The sequence below is a fragment of the Bombus fervidus genome, unplaced genomic scaffold (assembly GCF_041682495.2).
Source record: "Bombus fervidus isolate BK054 unplaced genomic scaffold, iyBomFerv1 scaffold0039, whole genome shotgun sequence".
In the NCBI taxonomy this organism is placed as follows: Eukaryota; Metazoa; Arthropoda; class Insecta; order Hymenoptera; family Apidae; genus Bombus; species Bombus fervidus.
Window position 1 is genome coordinate 65,001 of NW_027212602.1, and position 12,500 is coordinate 77,500.

At 43.8% G+C, this 12,500-nt stretch overlaps 2 non-coding genes across 2 annotated transcripts; both read right to left on the bottom strand.

Moving 5' to 3' along the window:
• Positions 1-1,803: 1,803 nt before the first annotated feature.
• On the bottom strand, positions 1,804-1,958 carry LOC139997210 (5.8S ribosomal RNA). Its single transcript, XR_011802643.1, has one exon. It is a non-coding gene; the product is annotated as a 5.8S ribosomal RNA (ribosomal RNA).
• A 2,833-nt stretch (positions 1,959-4,791) lies between these two features.
• LOC139997201 (small subunit ribosomal RNA) lies at positions 4,792-6,715 on the bottom strand. The gene has a single exon (XR_011802635.1). It is a non-coding gene; the product is annotated as a small subunit ribosomal RNA (ribosomal RNA).
• Between the last annotated feature and the right edge of the window lie 5,785 nt (positions 6,716-12,500).

Here is a 12,500-nt window from a genome sequence, read left to right on the forward strand (position 1 = left end):
GCCCGTCCTCTTTGTATAATATATATATATATATATACACGTGTTATGTATAATATATCTCCCGTAGCCGTTTCTCTCTTCTCGACGATTCCAGCGGTTCCTTGTTTTCGCCTGTTATTGCTGGCACAGAGATCGAACACGCGACATGTATATAACATATCGGTTTCTTTGCTCTGTACCAACGACGAAAACGCACGGGAACTCACGCAAGTGGAAAAGCGAGCGCGAGACGTACACAACGGGGTGAATTTATTACTCGGGGACTGGACGACCGGCGATACGTTAGGATGCGCGGTCCAGCGATAGACGACGAAGAGACATGGGATGACCAACGATCTCTTTTTCTCTAATACTCGGAGCGCCGAATCGCCTTAAAGCAAAAAAAAATCACACGCGCGTACGTCGTACGTACGGCGCGTGTATACCTCGTCTCTAATCAAGTTTCGTTAGTCTTTCTCGAGCCTCGCCAAAGAGGATCGTTCTCTTCCTCTGCGCGATCTCTCCGTGCCAATGTCAGAGATTATTCTCTTTCGCACGACGACGAAAACGACTATTTTCGACGATCCGAACAACTTTGTAACGGACTCACATGCACATCTTAAAATCGAGTACAGAAACGTTGCGCAACACCGTGAGCTTTTCTCTTCTTCGTCACCCTTAAATATAGCCGATCGTAGACGCACGCTAGATCGTAACACACTTTTCGTTGATTTCCGACGAACGTGGCTTTGGGCCAGGCGCGCGGGCAGAGAGATACGCGACCGACGGGGAAAAATTCGTCCCGATACATGTACGCGTACTCTCCGATCTCCGCGCAACGCTGGGGATCATCTCCCTAAGTCATCAGCGTTCGAAGAAATCTCGTGTGTCCGTTCCCGGATCTACGGCTTTCTCTGGGTTCGCGAAGAACAGAAAAAAGCACAGAGGATGAAAAACGCAACGACGACCCATCGATGCGACGGTCCTCGTTGTCTTCTCGTCAGTCGTCTCGCGCCTGCAGAATACATCTCTGCCGCACGAACAGACGGAGTGGGTATTCGATCCCTGGGGCTGTACGAGTAAAAACATCTTGATGAAAAGACGGTTGTGTTTCTTTAAGGCACACAGTTTTTCGTTACGCCACCAAGTTTAGGTTTAGGTTTTAATATCTTGGTTCTCTTTTCTCTCCTCTCTCGACTGACTTTGTTCAAAAATATTTTTGCTTTCTCTCAGTCTCGCCAAAAATTCATTTAAGACGACGTCGGGGGCGCGGTCATTCGTGCTTATCGAAGACTAACAAAACGTAGCAGAGGCTGATACAAAAAGAAAAAAAAAATCGGCCACGAAGAAAACTCGCTCTGTGTATCTCGATAACCGCGTCGACGACGACGGTTCTCTCCGCGCTCTTTTAATTCGTATCCTTCTTCTTGCGCTTCGTCCGACTCAGAAACGTTCGTAAAACACGAACGACGGCGGGTTGTCAAGCCAAGAAGGGACAGAGAAGAGACGGAGGTAGTTTTGCGAGTCTCCCGTGAACGCGATAGATTTTTCATATATATTTGTATCGAGAGCATGCGTACGCCGGTCTCCACACGATCCAGCGACGAACGCCGACGAACGTCCAACAATCGCTCGTACGTCGCGTACGAGCCCTCGACCGCTCTTTAATTCGTATTCTTTTGCTTGGCGCTCGTCCTCCGACTCAGAAACGTTCGTTTAAAGATAAAACGAACGACGGCGGGCTGTCGACGAGGCAAGAAAGAACAGAGAGATACGGACCGAGAGCAACGATACGCAACGCAAGCAGTCTTAGGTTTACGTGAGCAACCCTCAGCCAGGCGTGGTCCAGGAATTGTATCCGTGGACCGCAATGTGCGTTCGAAATGTCGATGTTCATGTGTCCTGCAGTTCACACGTTGACGCGCAATTAGCTGCGTTCTTCATCGACCCACGAGCCAAGTGATCCACCGTTCAGGGTAATCGTTTATGCATGGATTTTTGTTTGTGTACTCAGGTTTTTGTACTCTTATTCTCGGTTCGAAAGAAGCCGATATCCGACAAACGTCCGACCAACGGGAATCGAACGCGCGGAAGTCGCCATATGATTGACGACACGAAAATACGTTCGAAAACGAAATCGGACGGACTGCGCGACGACACACGCAGCCCGCCGACCGGGCGTAAAGTGCATTATAATATATAACAACCAACGAGATCGAAGCTCCGTTCGTCAGGAAACGACGGGGATATAACACCCGATTCTGAATCCTCTGTACAGCACACGATCTCGCGAAGAAAGCGCACGGTGGCTAGCCCATGATATATATATATGTTCGTTCCTCTCGTCCAGTTATTCGAAGCAAACAGCCGATATGCATCTCCATCGTTCGGGTAAAAAAAAATCGATGGGACGCGCACGGTCGTAGTCTTCCTCGCGCGGTCGTTTCTTCCCGATAGCCAGAAGCAGAGTTTGAAAAACTCTAGCGACGGAACGAGGCATTAGACTCTCGACAACGAGGATACAGACACGGCCGGCGGTCCCCTCTGAATCGACTTCGGTGGTTCAGGTAAAAATAAAAAAAATCGATGGGACGCGCACGGTCGTCCTTCCTCTTCCTCGCGCGCGGTCTATTCTTCCCGATAGCCAGAAGCAGAGTTTGAAAAACTCTAGCGACGGAACGAGGCATTAGACTCGCGACAACGAAGATAGAGAGACGGCCGGCGGTCCCCTCTGAATCCACTTTGGTCGCTCAGGTAAAAATAAAAAAAAATTCGAAAGGGACGCGCACGGTCGTCCTTCCTCTTCCTCGCGCGGTCTTTTCTTCCCGATAGCCAGAAGCAGAGTTTGAAAAACTCTAGCGACGGAACGAGGCATTAGACTCTCGACAACGAGGATAGAGAGACGGCCGGCGGTCCCCTCCGAACGGATGGCGACAACGACGACTAAAGCGCGAAAAATCGCGACGAAAAGGAACGCATCTCCGTTCAGGTGTATGTGTGTGCGTGCGTTTAAAAAAAATTCGATGGGACTCGCAGCCATCGGCCTCGCGCGGTCGTTTCTTCCCGATAGCCAGAAGCAGAGTTTGAAAAACTCTAGCGACGGAACGAGGCATATGACTCACGACAACGAGGATATGGACAGGCGGTCCCCTCTGAACGGGTCGACGAGACGATGGTAAAAGAGACGAACCGGACGAAACTTCCGTCGATCAGGTAAAAATAAAAAAAAATTCGATGGGACGCGCACGGTCGTCGTCGTCGTCTTCCTCGCGCGGTCGTTTCTTCCCGATAGCCAGAAGCAGAGTTTGAAAAACTCTAGCGACGGAACGAGGCATATGACTCACGACAACGAGGATAGAGAGACGGCCGGCGGTCCCCTCTGAATCGACTTCGGTGGTTCAGGTAAAAATAAAAAAAATCGATGGGACGCGCACGGTCGTCGTTCCTCTTCCTCGCGCGCGGTCTATTCTTCCCGATAGCCAGAAGCAGAGTTTGAAAAACTCTAGCGACGGAACGAGGCATTAGACTCGCGAGGATAGAGAGACGGCCGGCGGTCCCCTCCGAACCAACTTCGTCTAGTTAAGAATCGTTATACTCTTTACCATCACTCGCACTGGTATATATCTTTTCGGGCCAACATCCACGCAATGCGTTTTCGTTCTAGGTTACCCGATCCACGAGTACGAACGTACAACGTGGTTTCGTTTTGTCGAACATCGTATATCGTTCGCCGTTGAAACGAACGACAACGAAACGACATAGGAAGAACGAACGCCCTTTGGGTAGGAAGCACGTTTCGAGGAACGACGAGAGTTTGGAGAGACGCGCGAGATAGCTGGAGACGCGCAGATATAGGTATCCATGGATCTTCGAAGAGAACCTTCGAAGATATATAATTCGGTATCCTATTTTTCTGCGGCTCGCTATTCGCGTTCTTTCGCTCTCGTCGACGACTCGTTATAGACGCTTCGTTCGATCCCAAAGAGCAGTCTTCCTTATGTCCCGTTGCTAGGAGGTGAGGCCTACGCAACGCAACTACGAAATATAGAAGAGGTGTGAGCAGTGATCTCTCCGACACGAGGCACTTTAGAGATTTTAGTTTATATATTATATTGTTCGTTCGTTGGATTTCCACGATGCAAATACGAAATACGAGATCGTGACGGCGGGTCTTTCTGTGTACGACCTCACGCAGGCGCCTCGATCGCATTTCTCATTACACGTGGTTTCCACTGTAACTTTTAGTTTTTTCGATATGTGTTCAGCTCAAGTTCCCTCACATATCGTTATTATTATTATTATTATTATTATTAATAGTAGCGGTTTCGTGTTATAGGATTCGGAGACGGCGGGTCTTTCTGTGTACGACCTCACGCAAGCGCCTCGAGAATCTTTTTAAGTTTTCCGTGTGTTATATTATTCGGAGACGGCGGGTCTTTCTGTTTACGACCTCACGCAGGCGCCTCGAGAATATTTTTAAGTTTTTCGTTTGTTATAATATTATTCGGAGACGGCGGGTCTTTCTGTGTACGACCTCACGCAGGCGCCTCGAATTATTCGTGTAAAAGTATATCTCTTCATCCCGATGATCGAGAGAGAGTGCCACACTCTTCGTATAGTTTCGTAACTGGAGCGTCTCCCACCTCCTTATTGTAAAAAATTTGGCTTTTGTCAAAGTATATAGCTTGTTAATACGTCGTATATACTTTGTGTCGATATAGGAGGAGTACGGCTCCTTACCGACGATATTATATATATTTTATTATACAGTGTTCAAGTCAAATATATTCTTTGTGTTTTTGTATTTTTCGTTAATGATCCTTCCGCAGGTTCACCTACGGAAACCTTGTTACGACTTTTACTTCCTCTAAATGATCAAGTTTGGTCATCTTCCCGGTAACATCGGCAATGCTTATCACATTGGCCGCGCACCAGTCCGAAGACCTCACTAAATCATTCAATCGGTAGTAGCGACGGGCGGTGTGTACAAAGGGCAGGGACGTAATCAACGCGAGCTTATGACTCGCGCTTACTGGGAATTCCTCGTTCATGGGGAATAATTGCAAGCCCCAATCCCTAGCACGAAGGAGGTTCAGCGGGTTACCCGGGCCTTTCGGCCAGGGAAAACACGCTGATTCCTTCAGTGTAGCGCGCGTGCGGCCCAGAACATCTAAGGGCATCACAGACCTGTTATTGCTCAATCTCGTGCGGCTAGAAGCCGCCTGTTCCTCTAAGAAGATTTGTTTGTACGTTGGTAGTAAAAACCCGCCGACCGAAGCCGGGGGCCTTCGAGATACCATAATTTACGTCTATTTAGCAGGCTAGAGTCTCGTTCGTTATCGGAATTAACCAGACAAATCGCTCCACCAACTAAGAACGGCCATGCACCACCACCCACCGAATCAAGAAAGAGCTATCAATCTGTCAATCCTTCCGGTGTCCGGGCCTGGTGAGGTTTCCCGTGTTGAGTCAAATTAAGCCGCAGGCTCCACTCCTGGTGGTGCCCTTCCGTCAATTCCTTTAAGTTTCAGCTTTGCAACCATACTTCCCCCGGAACCCAAAAGCTTTGGTTTCCCGGAAGCTGCCCGCCGAGTCATCGGAGGAACTTCGGCGGATCGCTGGCTGGCATCGTTTATGGTTAGAACTAGGGCGGTATCTGATCGCCTTCGAACCTCTAACTTTCGTTCTTGATTAATGAAAACATTTTTGGCAAATGCTTTCGCTTCTGTCCGTCTTGCGACGATCCAAGAATTTCACCTCTAACGTCGCAATACGAATGCCCCCATCTGTCCCTATTAATCATTACCTCGGGGCTCCGAAAACCAACAAAATAGAACCGAGGTCCTATTCCATTATTCCATGCACACAGTATTCAGGCGAAGGTAGCCTGCTTTAAGCACTCTAATTTGTTCAAAGTAAACGTATCGGCCCACCTCGACACTCAGTGAAGAGCACCGCGATGGGATATTAGTTGGACCGCCCCGCGAGGAGCTAAGCCCACCGATAGGACGTACCACATAATGCCAGTTAAACACCGCGAGCGGTGAACCGACACTGTGACACACAGATTCAACTACGAGCTTTTTAACCGCAACAACTTTAATATACGCTATTGGAGCTGGAATTACCGCGGCTGCTGGCACCAGACTTGCCCTCCAATTGGTCCTCGTTAAAGGATTTAAAGTGTACTCATTCCGATTACGGGGCCTCGGATGAGTCCCGTATCGTTATTTTTCGTCACTACCTCCCCGTGCCGGGAGTGGGTAATTTGCGCGCCTGCTGCCTTCCTTGGATGTGGTAGCTGTTTCTCAGGCTCCCTCTCCGGAATCGAACCCTGATTCCCCGTTACCCGTTACAACCATGGTAGGCGCAGAACCTACCATCGACAGTTGATAAGGCAGACATTTGAAAGATGCGTCGCCGGTGCTAGATGACCATGCGATCAGCACAAAGTTATTCAGAGTCACCAAAACAAACGATGGACGAACGGACGAGCCATCCGCCACCGATTGGTTTTGATCTAATAAAAGCATTCGTACCATCTCTGGTACGAATCTGTTTGCATGTATTAGCTCTAGAATTACCACAGTTATCCAAGTAAGTTTAAGTATGATCTAAGAAACCATAACTGATTTAATGAGCCATTCGCGGTTTCACCTTAATGCGGCATGTACTGAGACATGCATGGCTTAATCTTTGAGACAAGCATATGACTACTGGCAGGATCAACCAGGGAACTTTGTATTTTATATATATATTAGAGTCAAAAGACTCTCTTTTTAAAATAGCCTCAGAGTGTCGTAGGTGGGTCCGTAACACCGTACGACGAGACTTTTCGTTCTTAGTGAACGTTCGACGACACCCTTTTAATTCCCGTTGTAACGTCGAACGCCACTACTCTCTCTCATTTCGCCACTCTCTCTTTACTTTCTTTCGTTCGTTTGATTGTTTGTGTGGAATATTTTAAGATCATTCTGTTCATAGGATCATTCTGTAAGAATGGTTTGTTGGTTGAACGAATATGCCTTAGCGGTAAAAAGCACGTAAACTGCATGCTGAACGTACCGTCCTCGTAAGAAACATATTCGTTCGTTCTTTTGATATTCTCCAATCAGAAAGAACGCACTTCCTAAAAGGTAGTACGCTCCCCATTAGCCTTTCGTATGTTTAAAACGTACTGCGTACGCTATAACATAAGTTTTGGAACGGTCTCTGCCGAACCAGCATGAATTGATACTCAGTTAGTAACAAGCACACTGCCCTAACTTTTTTTAAAGTTAGTGCGAGCATACAGGATCCAGCTTCCCGACTAAGGGGAACCTTGCCACGTTATTTGGTCATTACGTCCAGGACAGCGACCCGCGGCGCAGCAGTGTAGAGAAAGAGTCGATACGAGAACGAAGGAACAGTCGAGAAATAGTAAAAAAGTTCACTAAGACTCGAGGAGCGGTGACTGAATTCTCAACCGAGGCCGTAGAATAGCCACGCGCTCGACGCTGTTCCGTCCGGACCGTCCGACTCGACGTGTCTCTTATAGATACCAAAGCGCCGGCCGGACGGTCGGCGCCGGCCGGGCCAGCGGCCGGGCGCTTACCATGTAAAACCTCCGTTAGAGCGTACCGTCGGACTTAGTCTCTGAAACGCTCGACCACTTTTTTCGAATAAACTACCCTTAGAAAACATCCTATCGTCGAGATATTTTAACGCACCGCTTATTTTAATATTTCAAACGAGTTTTTATCGAAAAATTTAATTTTTTTTTTTTTTTCAAAATCGCATCAGTAAACCACCTCTTTTAACGAATACGGACAAAAACCACGTTCTTAATCGATTAGAACACGTTAAAACAACGAGAAATATGCAAAAAAATATATACCTTGCAACGTTAATTAACGAAAAAATTAAACAAATATCGCAGTCGTGTCAGTTCGACGGACACTAATTTTTTAAAAAATTCGAAAAAAACGTTTAATCCAGTTGTATTTAATAGAGATATAACCGTTTCTGCAAAAATATTTATACCTTATAACGCTTTTTAACGAAATAACTCGAAATAAGCTTTTCGGACTTTTCCGCCGGCCGAAATTTTTCTAAGTCCCAACGTACCGTCGGACTTAGTCTCTGAAACGCTCGACCACTTTGTTCCAATAAAGTACCCTTATAAAACGTCCTATCGTCGAGATATTTTAACGCACCGCTTATTTTAATATTTTAAACGAGTTTTTATCGAAAAATTTAATTTTTTTTTTTTTTCTCAAAATCGCATCAGTAAACCACCTCTTTTAACGAATACGGACAAAAACCACGTTCTTAATCGATTAGAACACGTTGAAACAACGAGAAATATGCAAAAAAATATATACCTTGCAACGTTAATTAACGAAATAATTAAACAAATATCGCAGTCGTGTCAGTTCGTCGAACACAAATTTTTTAAAAAATTCGAAAAAACGTTTAATCCAGTTGTATTTAATAGAGATATAACCGTTTCCGCAAAAATATTTATACCTTATAACGCTTTTTAACGAAATAACTCGAAATAAGTATTTCGGACTTTTCCGCCGGCCGAAATTTTTCTAAGTCCCAACGTACCGGTCCAGAATGAGACAAAGTTCCAAAGGCCCGGTCGTATCCGTCCGTTTTTTTTTAACCTTCCACGGACGAAATAAACGTTTAATCCCGACGTAAAATACAATAATATAGCGATTTATATAAAAATATTCATACCTCATAACGCTTTTTAACGAAATAACTCGAAAAAACTTTTCGGTCCGAAATTTTTCTAAGTCCCTACGTACCGCTCGAGAATGCGACTAAGTTCCAACGTCCCGGGCGCGATCATACTTTTTTTATATAACTTTTCAGCGACGAAATAAATGCTTAATCCCGATGTAAAACGTCATTTTAAAGCGATTTATGCAAGAATATTCGCACCTTATAACGCTTTTAAGCGAAATAATTCAAAAAAACCTTTCGAATAAAAAATTTTTTTTTAACGTTTTCGGGACCAAATAAACGTTTAATCCCGACGTAAAATATAATAATACAACGATTTATATAAAAATATTAATACCTCATAACGCTTTTTAACGAAATAACTCGAAAAAACTTTTCGGTCGAAAATTTTTCTAAGTCCCTACGTACCGGTGGAGAGTATGACCAAGTCCGACGGGCCGAGTCGCGTCGGTCCACTATTTTTTTTTAACGTTTTCGGGACCAAATAAACGTTTAATCCCGACGTAAAATATAATAATATAGCGATTTATATAAAAATATTCGTACCTTATAACGCTTTTTAACGAAATAACTCGAAAAAACTTTTCGGTCGAAAATTTTTCTAAGTCCCTACGTACCGGTGGAGAGTATGACCAAGTCCGACGGGCCGAGTCGCGTCGGTCCACTATTTTTCTTTAACGTTTTCGGGACCAAATAAACGTTTAATCCCGACGTAAAATATAATAATATAGCGATTTATATAAAAATATTCGTACCTTATAACGCTTTTTAACGAAATAACTCGAAAAAACTTTTCGGTCGAAAATTTTTCTAAGTCCCTACGTACCGGTGGAGAGTATGACCAAGTCCGACGGGCCGAGTCGCGTCGGTCCACTATTTTTTTTTAACGTTTTCGGGACCAAATAAACGTTTAATCCCGACGTAAAATATAATAATATAGCGATTTATATAAAAATATTCATACCTTATAACACTTTTAAGCGAAATAACTCGAAAAAACTTTTCGGTCGAAAATTTTTCTAAGTCCCTACGTACCGGTGGAGAGTATGACCAAGTCCGACGGGCCGAGTCGCGTCGGTCCACTATTTTTTTTTAACGTTTTCGGGACCAAATAAACGTTTAATCCCGACGTAAAATATAATAATATAGCGATTTATATAAAAATATTCATACCTTATAACACTTTTAAGCGAAATAACTCGAAAAAACTTTTCGGTCGAAAATTTTTCTAAGTCCCTACGTACCGGTGGAGAGTATGACCAAGTCCGACGGGCCGAGTCGCGTCGGTCCACTATTTTTCTTTAACGTTTTCGGGACCAAATAAACGTTTAATCCCGACGTAAAATATAATAATATAGCGATTTATATAAAAATATTCATACCTTATAACACTTTTAAGCGAAATAACTCGAAAAAACTTTTCGGTCGAAAATTTTTCTAAGTCCCTACGTACCGGTGGAGAGTATGACAAAGTCCGACGGGCCGAGTCGCGTCGGTCCACTATTTTTTTTTAACGTTTTCGGGACCAAATAAACGTTTAATCCCGACGTAAAACTTAATAACATTCCCATTTATATAAAAATATTCGTACCTCATAACGCTTTTTAACGAAATAACTCGAAAAAACTTTTCGGTCCGAAATTTTTCTAAGTCCCTACGTACCGCTCGAGAATGCGACTAAGTTCCAACGTCCCGGGCGCGATCGTACTTTTTTTATATAACTTTCCAGCGACGAAATAAACGCTTAATCCCGATGTAAAACGTCATTTTAAAGCGATTTATGCACAAATATTAGCACCTTGTAACGCTTTTAAGCGAAAAAATTCGAAAAAACGGTTCGATTAAAAAATTTTTTTTAAAGTTCTCGGGACGAAATAAACGCTTAATCCCGACGTAGAAATACATAATATTCCCATTTATATAAAAATATTCATACCTCGTAACGCTTTTAAGCGAGATAACTCGAAATAACTTTTCGGTCCGAAATTTTTCTAAGTCCCTACGTACCGGCCGGGGGATCGACGAAGTGCCAACCTCCCGGTCATGTCGGTCCGGAGGGGGCAATTTTTTAAAAAAATAAAACGAAATCGTTACGTTCGACTAGAATTCGTCGAACCATAACGATTTCTATAAAAATATTCATACCTCGTAACGCTTTTAAGCGAAATAACTCGAAATAACGTTTCGGTCCGAAATTTTTCTAAGTCCCAACGTACCGCTCGAGAATGCGACTAAGTTCCAACGTCTCGGGCGCGATCGTAAATTTTTTACGGCACCTTTCGGGGACGAAATAAACGCTTAATCCCGATGTAAAACGTCATTTTAAAGCGATTTATGCAAGAATATTCGCACCTTATAACGCTTTTAAGCGAAAAAATTCGAAAAAACGGTTCGATTAAAAATTTTTTTTTAACGTTGTCGGGACGAAATAAACGCTTAATCCCGACGTAGAAATACGTAATATTGCTATTTATGTAAAAATATATACGCATCATAACGCTTTTAAGCGAGATAACTCGAAATAACTTTTCGGTCCGGAATTTTTCTAAGTCCCTACGTCCCGGCCGGGGGATCGACGAAGTGCCAACCGCCCGGTCATGTCGGTCCGGAGGGGGCAATTTTTTAAAAAAATAAAACGAAATCGTTACGTTCGACTAGAATTCGTCGAACCATAACGATTTCTATAAAAATATTCATACCTCGTAACGCTTTTTAACGAAATAACTCGAAAAAACTTTTCGGTCCGAAATTTTTCTAAGTCCCAACGTACCGGTCGAGAATGCGACTAAGTTCCAACGTCCCGGGCGCGATCATACTTTTTTTATATAACTTTCCAGCGACGAAATAAACGCTTAATCCCGACGTAAAACGTCATTCTAAAGCGATTTATGCAAGAATATTCGTACCTTGTAACGCTTTTAAGCGAAAAAATTCGAAAAAACGGTTCGATTAAAAAATTTTTTTTAAAGTTCTCGGGACGAAATAAACGCTTAATCCCGACGTAGAAATACATAATATTGCCATTTATATAAAAATATTCATACCTCGTAACGCTTTTTAGCGAGATAACTCGAAATAACTTTTTGGACCGGAATTTTTCTAAGTCCCTACGTACCGGCCGGGGGATCGACGAAGTGCCAACCGCCCGGTCATGTCGGTCCGGAGGGGGCAATTTTTTAAAAAAATAAAACGAAATCGTTACAGTCGACTAGAATTCGTCGAACCATAACGATTTCTATAAAAATATTCATACCTTATAACGCTTTTAAGCGAAATAACTCGAAATAACTTTTCGGTCGAAAATTTTTCTAAGTCCCTACGTACCGGTCGAGAATGCGACTAAGTTCCAACGTCCCGGGCGCGATCATACTTTTTTTATATAACTTTCCAGCGACGAAATAAACGCTTAATCCCGATGTAAAACGTCATTCTAAAGCGATTTATGCACAAATATTAGCACCTTGTAACGCTTTTAAGCGAAAAAATTCGAAAAAACGGTTCGATTAAAAATTTTTTTTTAACGTTCTCGGGACGAAATAAACGCTTAATCCCGACGTAGGAATACATGATATTCCCATTTATGTAAAAATATATACGCATCACAACGCTTTTAAGCGAAATAACTGGAAATAACCGTTCGGTACGAAAATTTTTCAAAGTCAGACGGGCTCTCGAGCGTTGCTCGCTCGCTGCGCTCGCTCGAAAAAAAAACTAGCCCAACCCAAAACCAATCCCTTTTTCGCGTTCGTTCCTCGATTTCTCTTGAAATCGGAGAAACTCGCGGG